Source organism: Mobula birostris, chromosome 4, assembly GCF_030028105.1.
Source record: "Mobula birostris isolate sMobBir1 chromosome 4, sMobBir1.hap1, whole genome shotgun sequence".
Taxonomy (NCBI): domain Eukaryota; kingdom Metazoa; phylum Chordata; class Chondrichthyes; order Myliobatiformes; family Myliobatidae; genus Mobula; species Mobula birostris.
In genome coordinates, this window is record NC_092373.1 from 97,196,603 (window position 1) to 97,208,727 (window position 12,125).

A 12,125-nucleotide genomic window follows, 5' to 3' on the forward strand; every position below is an offset into this window, starting at 1 on the left:
TATTCCCTCAACGATTGCAAGCTGTCCAGGCCCTGAGACAGCAAAGCAGCCCCAAACCCAAATGCTCCTTTCTCGATGCTTCAGAGTTGGGATGAGATGTTGGTATTGGCATGCATCAAACATAGCAATGTGCATTTCTGTCAGAAAGTTCAACTTTTGTCCCTTCTGCCCACAAAAAGTTCTCCAGAAGCATTGTGGAACATTCAGGTGGCCTTCTGTAAACTTGAGATGTGCAGCAATGTTTTTTTTTGGACAGCAGTTGGTGTCCGTCCATGAACATCATTCCTGGTCAGTATTTTTATCATCATGGACATGAAAGGAGACTTTAGCAAGTTCTAGAGATCTCTGCAGGTCTTTTGCTTTATCCTTGGGTTCTTTTTCACCTTCATCAGCATTGCATGTTGTGCACTTGGTGTGATCTTTGCAGAATGCCTACTCCTAGGGAGAGTAGCAACAATACTGGGTTTCCTTCATTTGTAGACAATTTCTCATACTGTAGACTGATGAACACTCAGGCCTTTAGAAATGCCCTTGTAACCTTTTCCATCTTCATGCATCTCTGTATTTCTCTTACTAAGTTCCCCGAAAGTTGTTGTGATCAAGGCATGGTGCACATAAACAGAACTTGAGAAGAGCAGGCTCTGTCAGTATCCTGACTGTGTGCGCCTGTTTTGTTTTAAGAGAGCAGGACACCTCTACAACCCACATCTCCAATCTCATCCTATTGATTGGAACACCTGATATCAAACAGCTTTTGTAGAAGGCATTACCGCAGAAGTTTACATACTTTTTTGAGCCTAGACTGTGAATTTTTAAATGGTGTACTCAGTATTGATGAGACAAAGTACAATTGTTTGTCTGTTACAGTTAGGCAGACTGTGTTTGTTTATTATTGTGACTAAGATGAAGATCAGACCACATTTTATGAGTAATTAATGCAGAAAACCAGGTATCACAAACCTTTTCTTGCACCTACATGCCTGTTCTGATTACATAAACTTCTGTATGATTACCACTCAGTCTCCTATACAATAAGGACTACCCAACCTCTCCCTATAACTCAGGACCTCAAGTTCTGACAACATTCTAGTACATCTTCTTTGCAACTTTTTAAGCTTAAAACTGCCCATTCAATGAAATGGGAACCAAAACTGTACACAATACACCAGGTATGACCTCACCAAGGTCTTGTACGCGTAAAAAAAGAAAGGCATCAAACTAAATGGAAGATAGAGGTTTGAGGAGCTTTTAAAAACCTGCAGAAGGAAACTAAGAAGGTCATTCAGAAGGAAAAGATAATTATAAGAGGAAGCTGGCGATTAATATCAAAGAAGATACTAAAAGCTTTTTTAAGTATATAAAGGGTAAAAGAGAGTCGAGGGTAGATATAGGACCAATACAAAATGATGCGAGAGATATTGTAACGAGAGATGCAGAGATGGCAGAGGAACTGAATGCGTATTTTGCATCAGTCTTCACAGTGGAAGACGTCTGCAGTAAACCAGACATTCAAGAGTGTCAGGGAAGTGCGGTTTGTGCAGTGAAAATTACGACTGAGAAGGTGCTCAGGAAGCTTAATGGTCTGAGGGTGGATAAATCTCCTGGACCTGATGGAATGCACCCTTGGGTTCTGAAGGAAGTAGCTGGTAAGATTGTGGAGGTGTTAACGATGATCTTTCAAGAACTGATAGATTCTGGCATTGTACTGGATGACTGGAAAATTGCAAATGTTACTCTGCTATTAAGAAGGGTGGGAGGCAGCATAAAGGAAACTATGGACTTGTTAGCCTGACATCAGTGGTTGGGAAGTTGTTGGAATCGATCGTTAGGGATGAGATTACGGTGTACCTGGAGGCACCTGACATGGTTCCCTGAAAGGAAAATCCAGCCTGACAAACCTACTGCAATTCTTTGAGGAAATTACAAGCAGGGTAGACAAGGGAGAAGCAGTAGACGTGGTGTACTTGGATTTTCTGAAGGCCTTTGACAAGGTGCCGCACATGAGGCTGCTTAGCAAGATAAGCGCCCATGGAATTACAGGGAAGTTACTAGTGTGGGTAGAGCATTGGCTGGTCGACAGAAAACAGAGAGTGGGAATAAAGGGATCCCATACTGGCTGACTGCCAGTTACCAGTGGAGTTCTACAGGGGTCAGTGTTGGGACCGTTACTTTTTACGAAGTATGTCAACGATTTGGACTATGGTATTAAGGGACTTGTTTGCCGATGATACAAAAATAGGTGGAGGAGCAGGCAGTGTTGAGGAAACAGAGGGCCTGCAGAGAGACTTAGATAGTTTAGGGGAATGGGCAAAGAAGTGGCAAATGAAATACAATGTTGGAAAGTGTATGGTCATGCACTTTGGTGAAAGAAATAAACGGGCAGACTATTATTTAGATGGGGAGAGAATTCAAAATGCAGAGATGCAAAGGGACTTGGGAGTCCTTATGCAAGATACTCTAAAGGTTAACCTGCAGATTGAGCCGGTTGTGAAGAAGGCAAATGCGACATTGGCATTCATTTCCAGAGGTATAGAATATAAGAGCCAGAATGTGCTCTAAAAAGCACTCGTGAGACCACACTAGGAGTATTGTGTGCAGTATTGGGCTCCTTATTTTACATAGACCATAGAATAGTACAGCACAGTACAGGCCCTTTGGCCCACAATGTTGTGCCGATCCTTAAAACCTGCCTCCCATATAACCCCCCACATTAAATTCCTCCATATACCTGTCTATATAATCTCTTAAATTTCACTAGTGTATCTGCCTCCACCACTGACTCAGGCAGTGCATTCCACACACCAACCACTCTCTGAGTAAAAAACTCTCCTCTAATATCCCCCTTGAACTTCCCACCCCTTACCTTAAAGTAATGGTCACAAACCTTTGTAAGCCCAAGATCCCCTACCTCGACCTTAGTGAGAGGCAAGATCTACCTACTAAATCGTTTAGAGAAAAAACAACTCAGATTGTACTTCCAATTTGAGACCTTTTATTTGGGCTAATTGTATTTGAATTACACAAAATACTTTTGTCAAATTTTCAAATTAATTGAAAGAAAACACTGCAACTAGCATATCCCCAGCGGCCTCAATGACTACAGACCGGTGGCATTGACCTCCCACATCACAAAGACCCTGGAGAGACTTGTTCTGGAGCTGCTCTGGCCTATGGTCAAGCCACACTTAGACCCCCTCCAGTTCGCCTACCAGCCCCGACTAGGAGTTGAGGATGCCATCGTCTACCTGCTGAACCGTGTCTACGCCCACCTGAACAAGCCAGCGAGCACTGTGAGGGTCATGTTTTTTGACTTCTCCAGTGCGTTCAACACCATCCGCCTTGCTTTGCTAGGGGAGAAGCTGACAGCGATGCAGGTGGATGCTTCCCTGGTATCATGGATTCTTGACTACCTGACTGGCAGACCACTGTACGTGTGCTTGCAACACTGTGTGTCCGACAGAGTGATCAGCAGCACTGGGGCTCCACAGGTGACTGTCTTGTCTCCCTTTCTCTTCACCATTTACACCTCGGACTTCAACTACTCCACAGAGTCTTGTCATCTTCAGAAGTTTTCAGATGACTCTGCCATAGTTGGATGCATCAGCAAGGGAGATGAGGCTGAGTACAGGGCTACGGCAGGAAACTTTGTCACATGGTGTGAGCAGAATTATCTGCAGCTTGACGTGAAAAAGACTAAGGAGCTGGTGGTAGACCTGAGGAGAGCTAAGGTACCGGTGACCCCTGTTTCCATCCAGGGGGTCAGTGTGGACATGGTGGAGGATTACAAATACCTGGGGATACGAATTGACAATAAACTGGACTGGTCAAAGAACACTGAGGCTGTCTACAAGAAGGGTCAGAGCCGTCTCTATTTCCTGAGGAGAATGAGATCCTTTAACATCTGCCGGACGATGCTGAGGATGTTCTACGAGTCTGTGGTGGCCAGTGCTATCATATTTGCTGTTGTGTGCTGGGGCAGCAGGCTGAGGGTAGCAGACACCAACAGAATCAACAAACTCATCCGTAAGGCCAGTGATGTTGTGGGGATGGAACCGGACTCCTCACGGCGGTGTCTGAAAGTGGATGCTGTCTAAGTTGCATGCCATCTTGGTCAATGTTTCCCATCCACTACATAATGTACTGGGTGGGCACAGGAGTGCATTCAGCCAGAGACTCATTCCACCGAGATGCAGCACTGAGCGTCATAGGAAGTCATTCCTGCCTGTGGCCATCAAACCCCTTGGAGGGTCAGACACCCTGAGCCAATAGGTTGGTCCTGGACTTATTTCATAATTTACTGGCATAGTTTACATACTACTATTTAACTATTTATGGTTCTATTACTATTTATTATTTATGGTGCAACTGTAACGAAAACCAATTTCCCCCGGGATCAATAAAGTATGACTATGACTATCAAACAGGCCATAGCTGTCTTTAAGAATATTTCAATACTTCACACCTTTAATTCTAAGTTTCATTATTTAATTTTATTTCAACATGAAAAATAAATGAATAAACATTGACTGTTGCACTCAGTGTGATGACTGGGGCTGAATACTTTCTGCTAGATCTCTGAAATTTGGCTCATAACTACAGACAGCCAGTTTGAGACAGTCTGTGAGGTGTCTGTCAGTAAGACAGCTCCTGTACTTAGATTTAATAATTTTCATCTGTGAAAATGCAATTTCACATAGATAAGTTGACCCAAAGTAGGCACTGACTTTTAGTGCACATGCGGTGAGATAAGGAAACTTATCCCTGCTGACAAGCCCCCAAAAGTCACCGTCCCTTGACCTTGCTTTAAGCTCGATGTCATTTTGCAAATCAATTATTTCCATTTCAGTATCACTTGTCGCACCAAAACTTACTGGAATTTGGCTGCTATCTGTTCTATAACGATCGGCAGAAATGGGTTTGAAATAAATGCAGCAATATCTTCCATGACGTTTAACTCCCCAAAATGCCGATCGAACTCTATTGCCAGTTTGTCTAGGTGAGCACAGTATTGCTCAGGGCGAAAAGCATTTTTTTCCTTGATGGGCTGTAACATTTTTTCCAAGTTGGGAAAGTATGTCAGCCTCCCATTCTTTAAATTTGAAATCCGAACACCGAGATTGGCCTGAAACGCATTTACTGCACTTATCATGTGGGTTAGGTGTTGGTCTTTTCCCATGAGCTCGTTGTTAACTGCGTTTAATTTAGCCGTTATGTCTGTCAGAAACCCTAAATCCAGTAGCCATGCATCATCTGACAGTTCCTCGTGCTCCTCGTTTCTTGTCAACAGAAAAGTCTTTATCTCAGGCAGCAAGTCAACAAATCGTTGCAGAACTTTGCTGCAACTCAACCACCGAACATCAGCATGAAGAATTATGTCTCCGTAAACGGCATCCAGCTCATCCAATAACATCTTGAATAAGCGGTGCTGAAGCGCTTTTGCTCGAATCAACTTTATCAGTTTGACCACCACTGTCATTACATGAGAAAAGTTCACAATCTTCCCTGCCAAGGCTTGCTGATGAATCACACAGTGATAATCTAGGAAGCTGGGAAAATCAGGGTCATTACAGCACAGTGCTATAAAACCAACGCACACACCACATATTGCTGGGGCCCCATCAGTAGTAATTGCCACCAGTTTATGAACAGGGATGTCATTTTCACGGACATATTTTTTAAACTCATTGTAAATATCCTCACCTCTCGTTCTCTCCTTTAATTGCAAAGGAGTGAGGAAGTCCTCCTTTGTTGTAAAATCCTGGAAAGCCATTCTGACAAATACAAGCTGAGCTGTTGGCATTACATCCAGGGATTCATCAAACTGTAGCGAAAAATATTCACAGAGTGACAAGTCCTTTAACACTTGTCGATCCATGTCCTCTGACAGTGACTCTACCGTCCTTGTCACTGTTGCAGGGCCAAGCGGTGTATTATGTGCTGTGGTTGTGATGTCGTTTTTGTTTTTAAAGTCATTAAAAACAATCTCTGCGGTAATGGCCATTGCTTCCTTGAATAAATCGCCATCTGTAAAAGGCTTCTTGTGTTTAGCCAAAAGATGACTTACACGAAATGATGCTTCAATAACAGCCTTATTTTGAGCAGCATGGCTTGTGAAAACCGATTGCTGGGCCTTCAACCCCAATTTCAGCTCCTCAACATTCCTGGGTCGAATTGTGCTCTTTGGGGGGGTAGGTGTGTTTAAATTTCTGGTGGTTGGTGGTCTGGTGCTGCTCCAGATTTCCTCTTTTAGTCAGTGCTTGTGTTTGGTGGCACAACATACATACACACTTATCTTTCACCAAGGTAAATAGAAATTCCTCTTCCCATTCTGGATGGAATTTGTACATTTTCACCTTCTTTCGTGGAGCCTCCGCCTTGCAGGATATCACGAGCGAGTGCCATATATTGATGACAGTCTGTACTCTTATCTAATCTAATTGGTCACTTTGATACAGCACAAGCTACTCTGAAACCGCAGTGCATGGCGGGGGAAGCTATACACACATGTGCACTGGGCAGAAAGAATGGAACTAAAACCCCACAACCCGGAAACAATCTCTCTTTACAAACAGCTTTCAGTAGCTGAAGTATTGCGATATTACCATTTTCCTAATTAGTATTACTTATTTTTATAATGCTCACATTACAACAGTATTTGTGTACTTACTTTTCATTTTTTTGGGATCTACTGGGAAAGTCTCAAAGATCGACCGGTCAGCGACCACTACCTTAAAGCCATGTCATCTTGTATTGCGCAGTGGTGCCCTGGGGAAGAGGCGCTGGCTGTCCACTCTATCTATTCCTCTTAGAAAGGGTATACTGACATTGGAGAGGGTTCAGAGAAGATTTACAAGAATGATTCCAGGAATGAGAGGGTTACCGTATGAGGAACGTCTGGCAGCTCTTGGGCTGTATTCCCTGGAGTTCAGGAGAATGAGGGGAAATCTCACAGAAACATTCCAAATGTTAAAAGGCCTGAACAGATTAGATATGGCAAAGCTATTTCCCATGGTCGGGGGTTCTAAGACAAGAGGGCACGATTTCAGGATTGAAGGATGTCCTTTTAGAACTGAGATGCAGAGAAATTACTTTAGTCAGAGAGTGGTAAACCTGTGGAATTTGTTGCCACAAGTGGCTGTGGAGGCCAAGTCATTGGGTGTATTTAAGACAGAGATAGATAGGTTCTTGATTAGGGTATGGGGTGAAAGCAGGGCAGTGGGGATGACTGGATGAAGTGGATCAGCCAATGATTGAATGGCGGAGCAGACTTGATGGGCCGAATGGCCTACTTCTGCTCCTATATCTTATGGTCTAATCTCCCAGTAGGAAACTGGAAGATTGGAAAACATTTAAAAAGCAACAAAAAAACCACAAAGCAAGCAATTAAGAAAGGGGAGACAGATAAAAAGTGAATACAGTTGCCACTTTCTGAGATACCTCCGGTACCTAATAAACGGCCACTGAGTACGTGGTCTTCTGCTGCTGTTCGACGTGCTGTGTGTTCAGAGATGCTCTTGGTTAACATGTAGTTATTTGAGTCACTGTTGCCTTCTTATCATTTTAAACCCGTCTGGCCACCCTCCTCTGACCTTTCTTTCAACATGCTGTTCACGTCCACAGAACTGCCATTCTCTGATGTTTTGTGTTTCTTGTACAATACTGATAAACTCCAAAGACTGTTTTGTGTGAAATCCGAGAAGATCAGCAGCTTCTGAGATACTGAAACCATCCCATCTAGCACCAACAATCACTCCACAGTCAAAGTCACTTAGACCACATTTCTTCCCCATTCTGATGTTTGGACTGGACAGCAACTGAACCTTCTGACTATGTCTGCATGCTTTCATGCATTGAGTTGCTACCATATGATTGGCTGATCAGATATTTGCATTAATGCCATTGAGTGTACGTCCCTTAAAAAACAAGGAGGGGCTACCGTTGGGTGATGTAGAAATGGCCGAGGCTTTGAATGTCTGTTTTGTGTTAGTCTTCACAGTGGAGGTCATGCCTAACATGTTCAAGAGAGAAGGTTACTGATGCGATGGAAGGTGAGCACCTTAATGTAATTGCTATCACTAAAACGGTAGTGCTGGTCAATCTAGTTAACCTAAAAGTGGATAAGTCCTCTGGTCCTGATGGAATACTTTTCAACGCACTGAAAGAAATGAAACAAGGCACTTATATAATATACCAAAATTCTCTCGATTCTGGGCAGTCCCCAGCAGACCGGAAGACAGTGAATGTCATACCACTATTCGAAAAAGGATGTAGGGAAAATACAGGCCAATTAACTTAACGTGTGTAGTTAGGAAACCACTTGAAGCTATTGTTATGGAAGTAACAGTGAAACATCTGATTAGAAATGGTTGCATCAAGCAGACAGAGCATGGATTCAGGAAGAGTATTTCCAGTGCGACAAACTTACAGAAGTCTTTTGAAGATACTACTGTAATGAGAACAGGTGCTTGTTGTATATTTGGATTGCCAAGTGTTTGTTAAGGTGCCACAAAAAGACCAAAAAACATAGGAGCAGAACTAGGCACTTGACTCATTGAGTCTACCCTACCATTTGATCATGGCTGATTTATTTTCCCTTTCAACCCCATTCACCTGCCTACTCTCCATATCCTTTGATTAATCAAGAACCTCTGCTTTAAATATATTTGATTGTTTGATACCATAGCTGCCTTTGGCAATGAATTCCACAGATGCACTGCCATTTAGCTGAAGAAATTCATGCTCATCTCTGTTCCAGACTCCAGAATAAATAAAGGACAAAAAGTATTGAAGAGGAAAAAAATTCAACTTGCAGTAACATGGGGGTAAAATTGAAAAGGGTGATGTATGCAGGACTGAGGGTGTTATATTTGAATGCACAGTATACAGAATAAGGTAGACAATATTAAGACCATAAGATACAGGAGCAGAATTAGGCCATTTGGCCCATTGAGTCTGCTCCACCATTTTATCATGGCTGATCCAATTTTCCTCCTAAGCCCATCTCCTGTCTTCTCCCCGTATTCCTTCAAGCCCTGACCAATCAAGAATCTATGAACCTCTCCCTTAAATATACATAAAGACTTGGTCTCCACAGCTGCCTGTGGCAATGAATTCCACAGATCCACCACTCTAGCTAAAGAATTTCCTCCTCATCTCTGTTCTAAAAGTCTCCACATCCACTCTATTAAAGCCTTTCCCTATTTGATAGATTTTAATGAGGTCACCCCTCATTCTTTTGAATTCCAGTGAATAGGAGCCCAGAGCCAGCAGACACTACTCATATGACAAGCTATTCAATCCTGAACCTCCTTTTAAGCCTCTCCAGTTTCAGCTCATCCTTTCTAAAAGTCCCAAAACTGTTCACAATACTCCAACTGAGGCCTTACCAATGCTTTACAAAGTTTCAACATTACATCCTTGCTTTTATATTCTAGTCCTTTTGAAATGAATGCTGTTGGACCAGTGCTGCCAGGATAATGAAGGACACGACCAACCCAGCCAACATACTTTTCGTCCCTCTTCCCTCCAGGAGAAGGCTCAGGAGCTTGAAGACGCATACAGCCAGATTTGGGAACAGCTTCCTTCCAACTGTGATAAGACTGCTGAACGGATCCTGACCCGGATCTGGGCCGTACCCTCCAAATATCCAGACCTGTCTCTTGGTTTTTTTGCACGACCTTACTTTCCATTTTTCTATTTTCTATTTATGATTTATAATTTAAATTTTTAATGTTTACTAATTTTTACTATTTTTAATATTTTAATATTTAATATTTGTAATCCAGGGAGTGGGAAGCGCAGCATCAAATATCGCTGTGATGATTGTACATTCTAGTATCAGTTGCTTGGCGACAATAAAGTATAAAAGGACAGGCAGGTCGGTGAAGTAGGTGGGATGGCTCTGTTGGTAAAAACTGAAATCAACTCCTTAGAAAGAGGGGGACACATGGATTGGAAGATGTACAATCCTTGTCGGTGAAGTTAAAAAACTGCATTTAAGAAACTAAGTTAAGATCCTGATGGGTGTTATGTACAGGCCTCTGAACACCAGCCAGGATGTGGGGTAATATTTATAACAGGAGATAGAAAGGCATGCAAAACAGGCAATGTTAAAATAGTCATGAGGGATTTCAATATGCAGGTAGATTGGTAAAATCAGGTTGGTGCTGTATCCCAAGAAAGAATTTTTAGAATGTCAAACAGATGGCTTTTTTAGAGCAGCTTGGAGTTGAGCCCACTAGGCAAAAGGCAATTCTGGAATAGGTGTTGTTTAATGAACCAGATTTGATTAGGAAGCTTAAGGTAAAGGAACCTATAGCAGTCAGTGATCATAATATGATAGAATTTGCCCTACAGTTTGAGAGGGAAACTTTAAATTCAGGATAAAGAGAATTTCTTTCGCTAAAAAGTGGTGAATCTGTGGAACTCTTTGCCAAAGGCAGCTGTGGAGGCCAAGTCATTGTATGCATTTAAGACAGAAGTAGACAGACTTTAAATTAAGAGTTTACTTTAAGACTACTTTATTGTCGCCTAACAATTGATACTAGAGCATACAATCATCACAGCAATATTTGATTCTGTGCTTTGCACTCCCTGGATTACAAATCGATAGTAAATATTAAAAATTTAAATTATAAATCATAAATAGAAAATAGAAAAGTAAAATAGTGCAAAAAAAACCAAGAGGCTGGTCCGGATATTTGGAGGGTACGGCCCAGATCCAGGTTAGGATCTGTTCAGCAGTCTTATCATAGTTGGAAAGAAGCTGTTCCCAAATCTGGCTGTACGAGTCTTCAAGCTCCTGAGCCTTCTCCCGGAGGGAAGAGGGATGAAAAGTCTGTTGGCTGGGTGGGTCATGTCAAGATAGGCTCTTGATTAGTCAAGATGTGAAAGGTTATGGAGAGAAGACAAAATGATGTTGAGAGGGAGAAATATCAGGCATAATGAAATGGCAGAGGACTTGACGGGGCAAGTGGCCTGATTCTGCTCCGATGTCTTATGGCCTTATGGTATTCTAAAGGCAGGATGAGGCAAAAGTGGCTGACAAGGGAAGTAAAAGACAGCATTAAAGGAAAAGAGAGGGTGTGCTATATAGTAAACACTGGTGGGCAGCTAGAGGATAAGGAAAATTTTAAAAACTTACAGAAGGCAACTAAAAGAGCATAAGGAGAGAAAGGATAAAACATGAAGGCAAGCTAGCCAATAATGTTAAAGAGGATAACAATCAGCACTGACTAGAAGGGCCGAGATGGCCTGTTTCTGTGCTGTAATTGTTATATGGTTAAATGCTTTTTATATATATAATAAAAGACAGGTGACAGTAGATATCAGACTGCTGGAAAATGATGCTGATGAGTTTGTAAGGGGAGACAAATAAATGACTGGAAAATTACAAATGACACTCTGCTCTTTCAGAAGGGAGGAGGGAAAAGACAAGAGACTATAGGCCAGTTAATCTGACTTCAGTGAAAAGAAAGATACAGGAGTCCATTATTAAGGATGCTGTTTCTCTGTACTTAGAGACACATTGAAAAAATAGGCCCAAGTCAGCATGGTTTCCTTCAAGGAAAATCTTGCCTAACAAACCTATCAGAATTTTTTGAGGAAATAACAGGCAGGATGGACAAAGGAAAATTAGTGGATGTTGTTTACTTGGTTTTTCAGAAAGCCTTTGACAAGGTGCCGCCCATGAGGCTGCTAAACAAGATAACAGCCCATTGTATTACAGGAAAGATACTAGCATGGATAAAAGATTGGTTGACTGGTAGGAGGCAAAGAGTGGGAATAAAGAGGGCTTTTTCTGGTTGGCTGCCAGTGACTAGTGTTGTTCCGCAGGGGTTGGTATTGAGACTGCTTCTTCTTGCATTATATATCAATGATTTGGGTGATGGAATTGGAAGATTGTAGCAAAGTTTACGGAAAGATACAGAGATAGGTCAAGAGGCAGTGAATCTGCAAAAGGACTTAGAAACAGGGGAATGGGCAAAGAAGTGGCAGGTGGAATACAGTGGAGGGAACTGTATGGCCATGCATTTTGATAGAAAGAATAAAGGCATAGATTATTTTTTGAACGGGGAGCAAATTCAGAAGTCAGGGGTGCAAAGAAACTTGGGAGTCCTCTTGTG

The 12,125-nt window shown here is 42.2% G+C and overlaps 1 protein-coding gene across 2 annotated transcripts in view; it reads right to left on the reverse strand.

Annotated features, from left to right (window-relative positions):
- ryk (receptor like tyrosine kinase) overlaps window positions 1–12,125 on the reverse strand; it is a 348,374-nt gene that overhangs the window by 93,730 nt on the left and 242,519 nt on the right. The gene's annotated exons all lie outside the window — the stretch shown is intronic.